At 37.8% G+C, this 13361-nt stretch overlaps 1 long non-coding RNA gene across 1 annotated transcript in view; it reads left to right on the forward strand.

The window, feature by feature from the left end:
• The first annotated feature begins 516 nt into the window (after nucleotides 1–516).
• LOC311442790 overlaps nucleotides 517–13361 on the forward strand; it is a 63534-nt gene continuing 50689 nt past the window's right edge. The window contains exons 1-3 of the long non-coding RNA XR_014696870.1: nucleotides 517–837; nucleotides 942–1079; nucleotides 12865–12997. This is a non-coding gene — a long non-coding RNA (uncharacterized lncRNA). The remainder of the gene's footprint in view (nucleotides 838–941; nucleotides 1080–12864; nucleotides 12998–13361) is intronic.

A 13361-nucleotide genomic window follows, 5' to 3' on the forward strand; every position in this document is an offset into this window, starting at 1 on the left:
ATTCCCCTGATTTTTATTTACGTATGTTTGCAAATCAGTGACAGTAAAACTCAAGCCCCAGGTGTTTGTTTTCGTTTTTTTTTGTCCGTGTAAAACATGGGGCGAGTATTTGTGAGTCCCCCTCCAGCAGCGTTCAGAGCGGGCCGCGCCCTGCCGGGGTGCCTCAGGCCTTCGGCCCGTGAGGAGGCAGCTTCCCGCCTTTTGCCTTCCCGCCTTCTTCCTTCCCGCCCTTTTTCCCGCGCGTGCCGCTCCCGCCGGGCCGCGCCTCGCGCCTGAGGGGCGCTGAGCTCCTCAGCAGGCTGCGGGCGGCCCCCGCGCGCCTCTCGTCCGCCTCAGGGAGCCCGGGGCCGCCCAAAACCCAGCCGAGAGCCGTGAGGGAAGCCGCAGGCGCACGCCGTGTCCCCGTCGCCCTGCCTGCCGCTCAGGGAGTCCTGTTTGCTGCTGTGTGGTGACAGGTATTCAACGCTTCACTCGGGAGTGTTGCGTGTCTGCCCTCCTGCGTCGGGGCCGAGGCGAGCCGGCAGCGTGAGGCGAGGGCCCTGGGTGCGCTGTGAGCGTTCACTACGCACATCCAGCCCCTCACAGCGGCTCCCGGCACAACTTCAGTATAAGCATTAAGTAACTGACGAGAAACTGTTTTTCTCGTTTCTCAGCTGTTGTTGCTTTGGCAATAAGAAGCTGCTAGCATGTATCAGCTGTTTTCTCTCAGACATTACCTCTTTTGTGGCCCTGGTTCAGAGGCAGATGGAGTTCTATGGGTAAATCTTAAGACTTTTTAAATCAAGCCTTCTGAAAAGAGAAGCATGCAGTAGCCTGTTTCGTGTTGCTATTGAAGGGGTGAGAGATCCATGCAAAAATGCCTTGTGGCTGTACACCACAAGGAATATTTGGTATAAAATGCAGTTGATAAAATATTGGTAACTTAAATACACAAATGATAGCATTTTTCAGGAGCAGCTCCAATTTAATGCCTGATGGAGCAGTGTCTTTCACACCTGGTCACAAAATGCCTCTCTGACTAGATTTGTACATCTAAAAACTATTGCTGAGAGAGTAAATTACTCTTTGAATCTAATTAGGTAAGCCATCTCTATAACCTTTGCTTGCTCAAATGTGGCTGTGTAAAAGAAATGAAATGGCGAGTATTTTTCCAGTTCGTGGAATGAACAACTAGAATTTGATGGCTAGCGTGCTTTGCCTTGCTGCTACATGGTGTTTAGAATTGCAGGCAGTCCTTCTTTGGGAGCAAAGTGATGTTAAATAAACCTGCACAGTTTCAAAGGCCGGGATTGTTTTTGCTAAATGTAGACTAGAAACCTATATTAGCCTCCTGTGAATTCTAAAAATGTTTTCTGCATGTAATACGTGTTTTGTTGATGTCATTAGTTTATATATATATATATATTATTTTTATATATTTATTGATACTACTGGCTTACTGATGTTCCAGATAAGGACAAATTTGCAAGCTTTCGTGTAGGTCCTGTCATGTGGTTGCGGGCTTGCTAATGTAAAAGATAGGTCCCTGGTCATAGGTATTTTGTCAGGATCAGGTTTCCTGGACTTTGAAAATCAAAACCACCTCTAAGAATGGTACTTGGCAGTGTTGCAATGTTTTACTAGTAATTCCCCACCTGGCAAATCAAATACATGATAAAACAAAGAAAAAAAAAAAAGACATAATTTCAGTTGCTGGTGATATAATTTAGACTGTTACTTTATCTGAGATATATTTGCCTTCAGAAGAGAAATTGTATGCACTTAAAATATGCCTCTCCAGATTCTTGCTGTCCCAAAAATGTGTGAAGAAAGGGTTTGATCTCATTTTTTGGGGATAAGATCTTGATTTAGTTCATTGTTTCCTCTTCGGTTACCCCATTCCAGTAACACATGCAACCACAGAAAGTTTCCCAGGGATATTTTACAGTTTGTTGGCACCATTTATCTGAATAAACCAAATTCCACAAGAAATAATGGTAGTAGGATTTATTTGGATCTATACTAGTGTCTTATCAGATCTGCTTTGTGACATAGGCATTGTAATAGGGCTAAAGAAGCATATACCTTTCCATGAATATGGAATTAAGCAACTACAAAGAAAATAGTGATGTTTCTAACATGGCTCTAGGTGGTTTCCTTGGTGTGGTTTACAGTCATACGCATAAGGGTGACTTTTACTGTTTCTTATACACAACTTCCTTCCTCATATTTCAGGTAAATTAGTCACCTGAGAACAGTTTAAACAGTCTAATTCAGATTACGATCAAGACACTAATGGTGGAAAAGCTGTCAGGGATTACACCTTGATGCAAAAATCCTTATTGCTGTGATTTGTAACTCCATTTGCACATCATCTAAACCTCGTATAAAAGAGGTGGTTTCTTATTGCAGTGCATTGATATAGAGTAATGCAAAATGTTTTATAAGGGAGAAAGATTTAAAATGGATTAATTAAAATTAATTGTAGTTCAGTGAAGAGCTAAGACAATGTTTACATCCTATTCAATGGAAAAGCTTCTTGCAAGATGAAAGATTTTTTGAGTGGTTGATTTTAAAATACCTTTTTCATTAATATTAAAAAAGGGAAAAAAACTGTAGCATTTCTACTTCAGAAAGCATAATGCTTGCTCTGTCAACACTGCTATGACTGTCTTTAAAGCTTGTCCCTCAAGTGTAACTTTTCCTTGCAGTGAGAGATCATGAACTCTACAGAAGCACCAGATAGAGAAGCAGATTTTATTTTTTATATGTTTCTGTTTATATTTTATTCCTTCTAGGGAAAGCTAGCTGTACATGACTATCTTTGGAACTGAACCTTGCTGTCTGCAAGGCTCTTTGGGGTATGATGCAATAAGAAACAAATAACTGTATATGAAATTACAGCTCGTATGTTATTTGGGTCCCACTGTAGGTGATGCATTTGGTGTATTGTCAGCATCTGCTCACGAGAGGGAGCTCAGAGAAAGCTTCAAGTATTCCTGCCTTTAAAGCAAAACAAAAATCCTGATACATCTTGATATATTATGAACTCTGCTTTCTCCAAACATTTACATTCCTTGACTCTAAACCTTCATGTCAAAAATTCAGTTTCATCTTCCAGTATTTTTTCTGTATCTAGAAATTGACTATGTTCTTTGAAATAATTACCTAAATTTTATAATTGCTCTCTTTAGGGCACAGGAAACCCAAATGATTTTTGATATTCTAATCGTATTACAAATTTTCAAAACTGGAAGGTTTTTTTGTGAATAGCCTTCCAAGGAGTGGATTAGTAATGACAGTAGCAGTAAAGGAATTTTCTCCCCGTTAGCAGGAAGTGTTTTGATTTTGAAATAATCTGCTGCTTTCTGATTTAAAACAGGTACTCATTCTCATTTTCTCCATACAAAATTAAATACGTTGCCATATCTCTTGCTATATTCATATTAGCACTCTAGTATTTAGCTGCTATCAGTTGAACAATCTTTGCATTTTCACTGTCTTATCTGATAATAAAATGTGTGCCATTAACATAGCTTTTCTAAAGGAGATATTTCCAATTATTTGAGTACATTAATGTTCCTTTTCTTCTCACTCAGACTGTTGTTTCCACACTCAGGAAATGTTTTTAAATTTTTAATACAGCAAGAATTATTTTGATTATATGAAGGGGCTTTGTTTAAGTTCAGCCTATGCGTTTTTAGTGTATTAATGGAAAAAATACTCACTGATCTTTTTTACTGTGGCTTATGTAAGGACCTGTTTAGTGATTAATAGAAAATAATATTTTGCTAATTAAGAAGGCTGATTGGAAGAAATGTATACAGGTGTGTTAACTGTAGAACACAGTATATTGCTTGTGAATTCATGATGTAATAGCTATTAAATAATTTGCCCATTCTTCTGCAGCCTTGTGCTAGGAGTCCTTAGCTGTCGGTTTTATACCTGTGTATTTTCAGGTAGTGATTTACTTGTAAGGTGAAAATAAGCTTTAAGGTTTGTGGGGACTATTTCTAAACTTACACAGAACTTATCTGTTGCACAAAAATCTGCTTTTATTATTATTATTGAAAGAATAGTTATAAATACATTTTACCACATTTTACAAAAGATTGAATTTATGAAGTTTTTGAAATTTTGTTCCCTGAAAAAGAAAGGCTATCTTAAAGTTGCTGTGTTTCTACTTGATTTTAAAGTAAATGCAAAACAAACAAACAAATCTCTTCCTAGAATCTTTAAAATTTATTAAGCACTAAAGAAGGGTAATTATATTGGAAAAAAATATTTTTAAAGATTTTATCATAAAAACATTAAATGAGTTGCTTTATATCCTTGTAGGCTTTTTATGATTACATAGTTAATTCAATTTTGTTTCTGAGACAGTATTGCAATGAAATTATTGCAAATAAATTTAATAATGATGTACTTAAATAGGACAGTAAAGCAACAGTTGGCATTTCACAATAAATACACTAATAATAGGGGATCTAAATTCTTTACAACTTCTATTTTCCCCCCTATTTCCATAAATAATGTTAGGAGCTTTTTAGGTATGTTTTGGGTTTTGCTGTGGACTATTAGTTCAGAATATCCATTCTCATTGCAACAAGGTTTTTTCTTGCAATAGAGCAGAAAACAGTTTATACTGTATAGTAGTTTTGAACTATGACTAAGTCATAATATTATTGCAAATGATGGATTACAGGAAGATTTTTTTCTGTTCTTTTGCAATTTTTTTATTAAAAAAATGTATCACTAAAGCAACTGCTTTTTTTTCTGATTACATTCAGGTCTCATGCTACATTTTTTGATGGGGGTAGATGGGACAATTTTCCTCCTTTTTCTGTTCCTTTTCTTTCTTGAGTTAATTTATTTCACTTTGAGAGAATGGGGTTGACCTGTCAGTTCAAAACTGGCACAGATAATGAGGTGTAATGTCTTGTGTGTGTCATGTAGAATAAGGAATAAGATTTAAAAAATACTGATAAGGTGTGATCTGGCTTTTTCAGTTATTTCTGCCTTCCACCCTTTATTGCTATATAAAAGATATATTACTGTATATCCTGGAAATACCAGATTGTGAAGAAAAATGAGAAGTGCAGTTGTTTCAGAAGCTGCTGCATCCATAATGATAATACAGTGTTTTAAAACAAGTTGTTGGAACTGGGTGGGAGCCAAAAGGCTCGAAATAATGACCTGTAGTAAACTAACTGATATACTGACAAAATATTCAGAGGCTGCCAACATACATGATTTGAGAGCTCTCAGCGGCACAGAACATACGAAGATGTAATCTACTTCTCTCTCTTTTTATTATATGTGTTATATGTATTTTAGATTAGTGTAGGTCATGGCTTGGAAAACACCTTGACATTAGATGAATAAGCTGCAGAGATGCCTTGATTCTGCATGTAAGAAATTCATTTTAAAAGGCAGTTGGTTAAATAAGAGCTAATTCACATAGAACAATTTTCTCTGATTAAATATTAGAAAGGAAAGATGGGAATGTTGTGTGTAATTTATCAAACAAGTAAAACCCCTGAGCTGGGAGAGTACTCCTGGAATTCCCGGAGTGATATGTCTGTTAAGCTGTAAGAACCTGCCTGAGCTGTCCAAGTGAGTGGAATGCTCGCCTTGAGTCATCTGTAAATTCAGGTCTGTGTCTTCAGTCTGGAATGCAGAATATGAGGCACTCCAGTGGCTTTGAAGATCTAGACTTGTCGTTTTCAACTGTCTACATTCCTCTCAATATCTGACCTTATTACAGTATGCTTGCCCCTTAGTCAGGTATTTACCAGGTTTTGAAGTTTTGTGGGCCCTTCAGTCAGGACAGTGCTCTGCTGACCTTGTTCAGAGCATTTTTAAAATAGGGCAGAAATTGGGCTTGCAGACATGCTGTTTGATCCCAGACTTTCTTCGTCAGTTAGTTTAAACTGTGTAATTCCATATTCCTATGTCACTAAAAAGTCTCTGTCGTAGAAAAAAATGTAACTGAAAGCTTCATATCACACCTCACCAATCACAATAGACATGAATTGGCCATGAAAATGCTCTTGATTCAGGATTAATCCAGTAGTTAATGTGTTTTATAAGTATAGCTGTCCTCTTCTCCTCCCAAACAAAATTAAGATGCTCGCTAACATTTTCTCCATTTTCCTAGTGTATTCATGACTGCACATTTTAAAACGGTCTTACCGAAGTATGCCGTTCTCAGTTTAATTAGTTTGGCAGCAGTTTGGATTTGATGTTAGAATAAAAAAAGATACTGTGTTTGGGACAGAATTACCTGATAGTGTTACCCTGTTGGTCTTCATATACTGTGTGATATTGGGTAAGTCATTTAGCTGCTCTCTGCCTTAGTTTCCCTTTCAAATTAGAGATGAATTCTTCATTTAAAATAAAATAATATTTTAAAGTAAATCTTGACATATTGAGTCTACTACGAGTGGTGGACTATTCTCACTGATATTTTCTGCTCCTAGGTTCAGTTCCTCTGCACTGGTGATCATTAATTGTCATTAATTAATTTCAGCTCAAATGCTGCTTGAGAAATGTCCTTTCAAACCTTGATCAAACTTTCATAGCTTATGTATCTGAAATTATTTTCCCAGGTGAGCAAGTATTTTCACAGTTGTCTCAGCTGTAGGTCTTACATTGCACTAGAACAGTGGTGAATCTGCAAACTTGGGATCTGGCATCTGAGAAGGAGCAGTTCAATATTCAGTGCTTTATGGGATGAACAGAACAGCTGGTGACTGAGTGAACCTTTTAGATGGAAGTGTTTCAGGAAAGTCTTGTGTTGTGATGGGAGAACTGTCCAGTCTGCCCTGTGATGGCTGTCCTGCCAATGCCTTTGTCCTATCTTTAGTCTTTTGGGAGTCTGATCAGTGGTTCTTGATGATTGTTTCTGGATCCAGTTCAAAACAACTTCATGTTCTCCCTGTCTGTCCCAAAGCGACGGAGCACAAAACGCATACCATTTTTCAGACCTATTTTCCACTCTGCCTGTCTGTCACCCACACAGTCCATGTAACTGGAGAACCTAGTTTTGCATTGAGTGGACTATTTAGTCTGCTCCCTACCTTGATTCTTCTTCAGTCCCATCATCTCTTTTTGTCTTTTTTCCTAACAATTATTTTAATTTTCCCCTCTTAAGCACTGTGGAATAAAAAACAGACAACTCTTCAGAGCCTTGAAAGGCAAGGGAATTCAGTTAAGAAGGCTGATGATGATTTTGGTATTTGGGGATGTTCAGAAAGGAGGGTGGAGGAGCCAGATCATTGAAAAAGAACTCAGCTTTGTATTAGTGTATAGATTTGCTATTAAATCGTTAAGAAGATCATTAGACTGATTCAAATTCAGTGTTGGATTTTCCAGATGGGCTTTCTTGATATTAGTGGCATTCATGTGTTCAGAGGGAATTGCAGGAAGAGTGTCCAACAACTGTCAGAGTAGCTGCTGCTGAAACCTCTGCTTGGCTCAACTTAGAATTTATTGTCATTTAGTGAAAATATTGGTGCGAACATAACCTTTTGTAATGTTTAATGTTTTATTGGCTATAAAAGATAAAATATAGAGTAAAGGGAAGTAAAATAGTATTTTGTTAGGTCAGGAGCTAGATTTATGCTTCTACTTACTGATAGAATAATCAGTGGGTCATAAAGATCAGGCCGCCTGCCTCCTATCTCTTCCTTTTTTATGTGTGTATTCAACAATCTCTTCTTTGTGATAGTTAGACCCATGGGAGCTTACCAAAACACCAGGCCCCTTTTGTCCAAGGGTATTAAATTAGCTGTTTAGATCAAGAAGAATGTAGCGGATGCTTCTGTTTCAGACATTAAGCAGTTGGGATAGGACTAAATAGACTAGGATGCTTGACATGTGCAAATGGATCACTTGCTCACGAGGGACACTCAGCTGTGTCGTGAGCTAATTCAGCACACGAAAACTAGCATTAAATAAATTCTGCATTAACATTTGGTGGGAAGTGATAAGCAAATAGATCTCAACTCTTCAGATTAAAAAAGATTGACAAGGTGTATCTCACCATGTTTCACAAAATATCTAGTGCGTTCTTACTCAAATAGATTAACAGTGCAAATACCATGTTTGGAGGCTTCTCTGAAAAATGGAAACACATTGAAATTGATATTGTAGTGATCTTGTTGTTAGCTAAACCAGGCGCTGTTGATGAAAGTGATAAGTTCTCACAGTTGGTCTCAGAGGAAGGGAAGACTGCGTGGTACGGTGAGAGAATTCCCCTTGGTGAAGCAGGGCACTGTGGCAGAGGACTGAGGGCAGCATCTGTCATGGTGTGATTGCCCAGTAGAGGTACAGAGAATTTTATGTACTCCAGAAATGACAGGGGTGGTTTTGGTTTGTTTGTTTTCATAAGTAACAGGCTGAGGTGGACTCGGAGCCATGAGTTATTGTAAGAATTTTGGTAACTCCATCGGTGACTTTTGGAAGGGGCTGCTCAGGACAGCTTTTGTTGCATTAAGACTTCGTTCCCAATTGTACTGCTAAAGGAACTTTCTCAGAGGGTAGAATTCATCCCAAAGACTTATTCCAGGTAGCTTAATTTGGTAAATCCTGCAATAAAATGCCTAGTGTAGACAGTGCTTGGTTTGAGTGCTATAAATCTTGTTATATTAATCAAATGAACTTCTCATAAACCATCAACCTGCTTTTCCTCTTGAAACAGGAGATTCAGTTTTGCTTCTGGTCACTTTCCTCTTTTCCCCTGCATCCTTTCTCTACTTATCTCTACTTTACCCTCAGTGGGTAAAACCAATTTTTTTTTTAAATTATTTTTCCCCCCACTGCAAAACCCTGTTGTACAATAAATCTCAATCAGAAATTCAAAACATGAAGTAGGAAAACCTGGAACATGCATGTCATTCTTACAATATGTGTATATGGTGATCTTTTCTTACATTTCTAGGAATGCAGAAAGAGATTTTTGATTCAAGTTTTATACTCTGGCTTACCTGCACTGAAATAATCTCTTCAAGGAAAATCAGCAGAAACCTTAGACTAACAGGACAACATTGGCTATGCACATTTCACTAAATCCTTTATCCTCTGAAGGAAAGTCTGAGTTCTCAGCCACTGATGTGAACAGTGACATAGATTCAGAATTACGCTTGATCTGGGCTGTGAAATATGCCTGTTTTTCAGGGCTTTCCTTTAAAAATCAAGGAATGTCCTGCTCACAGCACTGACAGTATGGGGAAAATACATGAAAAACAGTACTTTACATTTCTATTCCAGCAGTTATCCCAAGAGATCCCAGAGAGCTTCAATAACTACAGTGGAACCTGCTTTTAATGAAGAGGAGTGACAGACCTCAATTGTTTCAGCACATTTCCTTGATTTTTTTCCCCTTACAATGATTCATTTTTCTGTCTCTAATGGCTGGGTGGGGGGCAGATAGCTGTATTTGAGGAGGTTTATGTCTTTGCAAATCTGCTGGTAGCCCAGGAGACAGAAATAAAGAAGTTTTGGTCTGTAGCTTAGGGATAGTAGCACACAAGAAACATTCTCACTTTGGCTGTGCTGTTCTGAAAGGACTTTCTCTGCAAAAAAATTCCTTGCTTCTACAGGAGTGATATGACCTGCTACTGCTCTTAGAATGAGGTTTATTTGCTCCTGTTGTAGTGAATTGTGCATGCAGACATACGCTGCTGAAATTCAGTCATCAGCTTAGTGGAACAAAGCACCTTATGCATCATAGTGAAAGGGCTAAAATGAAGTTCTTTTTATGCAGGTGGTTTGATGGGGCAGGCAACTTAAATGGCCATTTCTGCCTGTCACTACTTACCACCTGTCCATTTGCTTCTAAGGAAAATAAAACAAAATTTATCTCTAATAGTCTTCTTAGGTTAGGTCAGTTACGGGTTCTCATGCAGCACTACCTCGTTGGCTTCTGGAGCATCTTCACTAATCCACTTACAGACTGAACTGTTTAAATGAGAACTTGGGTCACAGGAGAGGAAAGAGATCTTACAACTGAACCACACCAGTGCTGCTCTATTTGGCTCTCAACAGTTCCAGTTCCTGCCGAGGAGCCCAAGATCCTTTTTAAAGCCCAGTTCCACTAATGAAATATGACGCTTTTATTAAATATGTAAAACCACCCAATTGTCAAGTACATACAACATACAGACAAGACAGCTGAGCAGTACTACTTGGCTGCGGGCAGGGATTTGCAAAATCTGAAGGAAAAAAAATCCCGCAAGGAATGGCGACAGTCTGCATTGCAGTACACCAACTCCTGCAAGAGTGCACCGTACTTTTCATCTTCCTTCATTGTACCTTACATGAAAGGATCATCTGGAGGGGCAGCTGTTGGCCTCACACCAATTCTAAATAATGGATGGTACCAGCTTTTGTATTCTTCTTTTGTGGAGCCAGTTTGTGTGTCATTTTACGGGCTCCTAGAGCCCAAGGAAATATGATTTGGAGCCAACTCTGGTTCCATGGCTCTGGTTTGCCTAGCTCAGGAAAACACCCGGGCTGTTTCAGATAGGCCATCTGGCTCTCTTGAATGGGTTTATTAGTAATAGGGGAGGTGGGTCTATTAGCTTGGGACAGGAACTCAGAAACAGATGCTTTGTTTATGTGTAAAATATGGCTTTGAGCCAAATCGCTAATCATGATTGCCTCTGAAGTGGTTCTAATCATCTGTATGAGACTGTATCGGCTCTTGTGTTGTTTATACAAGCTGGTAGTTTAGAGGTGTTGTGTACCAGATATTTGTAGTCATAATTTCTCCAAACAGGTTAAGGCAAACATTATGAGAATCAGCATATTAATGTGCTGTGTTTCAAATTAGAATTATAAACACACTTTCCTCATTGGAGGCCTAATCTGCTAGGAAGAAGCCAGATGTTTACTGATGGCACCATTATTTAGAAGGACCTATCAAACTAAAACAAATTATTGTTGTTTAACTGGAGGAAAGCCTAGTTTTATGTATCAACCTAGTAAAACAGCTCTGTGCTGATACCGACTGAAGTAATTTTTGTTTTTCAGGCAGCAGGCCAAACACGAATTCCATGAGATTTGCAGGTTCCTCTTACTGGCTTTAGGAAAGCAAAGGGAAGTGTGCTTACATTTGAATAACCTGTATGAAATAAATGAATAGAGAAAAAAAAAAAAAACAAAAAACAACAACAAAAAACAAACAAACAAACAAACAAAAAAAAAACAAGAATGAATGGCAGAAGGGTTTTGGTTTATTTTTACCACCAAATGATTCTTAGACAGAGAATTACCTTTTAAGATTTCAGTGAACATTAAAATACAGCTAGACAGTTTTGTGAAAAATGGAACATTTGAACATATTCTGTGTAATTCTCTTATTTTTTTCCAGTTGTTCTAAACTGTTTCTGAGAAGTAGAAATTATAACTGGCTAATGTATATGAATGGTAAAAATCATGCTTTTATCTCTTAATTCTTTGGAGTGTTTTGATATTGTGTGATAAGAATGTGACAATTTCAGGCAGTTTGCCTTTACCTAATGAGTTGTTTTTTTTTTTTTTTTCCCAAATGTCTGATTTTGCACCTGCTTTCCTAACAGAAATTTGTGATAAAGGCAACTGTCTCAATCTGTCTCACGATCTTCAGGAAATCTGTCTTCAGTTAGTCTCGCAACAGAAAATATTCTCATTTTATACAGCTTTACATCAAAGTAGCTTTGTTTACTTCCATTAGTCTTTCCTGTTTTGGTAAGCTGAAAAACTGACAATGTGCTGTAGTATTGTATGTAAGACCGGATTCTAAAAATTATTTAAAGATATGCTTATAATACCAAGTTTTTATATTATCATGAAGTTATGTTTTTTGCTGAAGAGGTTGAGCTTCAGAATATGCTTAAAACGTCAGCCAGAAGATTGCTGTGCCAAATACAGGCCTTTGCTCAATACGAGGAAAGAAAGTAATGTAACATATGGATTGTTTCATCATTCTAGTCATCTGCAGATGAGCTGGAATATACAAGATACGTACCACACTGGTATAATTTATATCACACTGTGTGTTGTTATGTAAATTGATACTTTTGGCGTATTTTGATGGACTTGCAGAACTAGCAAACGAAAATAACCTTTATTGGAACCTGTGGGCATGTTAGTGTGACTGAATTATCAATCTACAAAATGGGTTATTCATAATACTATGAAATACAGAATCAAAATTAGTTTACAGAATAAAAAGTAGTCAGGGAGTAGGTATTTCCTGAAGCAAACTGTGTGATAGAGATAATCCCAAACATTACAGTTATTTGCGTGTAGTAGAGAGTCAAACAGTGCCTTTGATTTCCAAAAAGAAAAAAATAGTAACCTGAAATCTGTGTTTTAGTTGTAGATAGTAAAACAGTGTTGTAGCTTCTTAGGATGCTAGGTGACTTGGAGGAGAAAATAGCAAGTATGCAGTGAAATTAAATGTGGCACCATTTGGCTATATCTGTTGACAGGAGAGTATTTTAGAACTGAGCACTCCCAGTTCTCCCACTGAAATCTTGTTAGAAGTTTGGACTTGCAGGAAAGCATGATAAGCTCTAAGCAAAGCAATATGAGCAATACTGCTCGTAACGCAGCCCTTTTGTGGCTAGCCACTGCAGCCCATGATCTGTGCAAAAATAACTCATGGTTCAAAAACACCTCTACCCACCCAGAGTGTAGAAGCTTAATTGGTAGAAATCCCTGCTGTACCTGTCGCTCTCCTATCTGTAATCTTACTGGGCACAGTTCTAAAAGCATAGAGACAAAATGAAAAGTTATTTAATTTCTCTTCTGTGCTTCAGAACTTACTGAGTGTGCATAGGACCATAAAATAAATAGTAATTCCTTTTTTAATTAACCTGTTCCTCATTTTTGCAGCTACTTTCTTTGACAAGTGCATCACCAATTTCCCTTGATTTTCCAACTGAGGACAACGATACAACTCTATCAAAGTGAGAATCTTTTGCGTTCATGAAGAGGCTGCTTTAGTGTTCCTGGCATTGTCTAGGCTGTGAGTGCAGTGGTTTGTGTGAAAAGTTATTAATAGCAATGCGGAGTTCTTTATATGTTGGGTTTATTAATGGCTGCACTGAGTTCTCCATGTGTTCAGTTCATAAGGAGTTCAGTGACATTTATATCTTCATAATGAAATGAGGGTGTAAACTATTTCTTTGCTTAGCAGTAGCATCAGACAGAAAATAGTTGAAAAGTAAGAATATAACTGAGGTCTTTATTAAGACTATTTCAAAACTTCACTTTCTTAATTAGCATGTCCTCTTTAGTTAGATATTTGGTTAGATGGTTTATCTTTTGTTCAGGAGTCAAGAGAGTATCGGGAAGTAACTGTGAGGCCAAATTCAATGGTCCTGTCCAGA

Source organism: Aythya ferina (assembly GCF_964211825.1).
Source record: "Aythya ferina genome assembly, chromosome: 11".
NCBI lineage: Eukaryota > Metazoa > Chordata > Aves > Anseriformes > Anatidae > Aythya > Aythya ferina.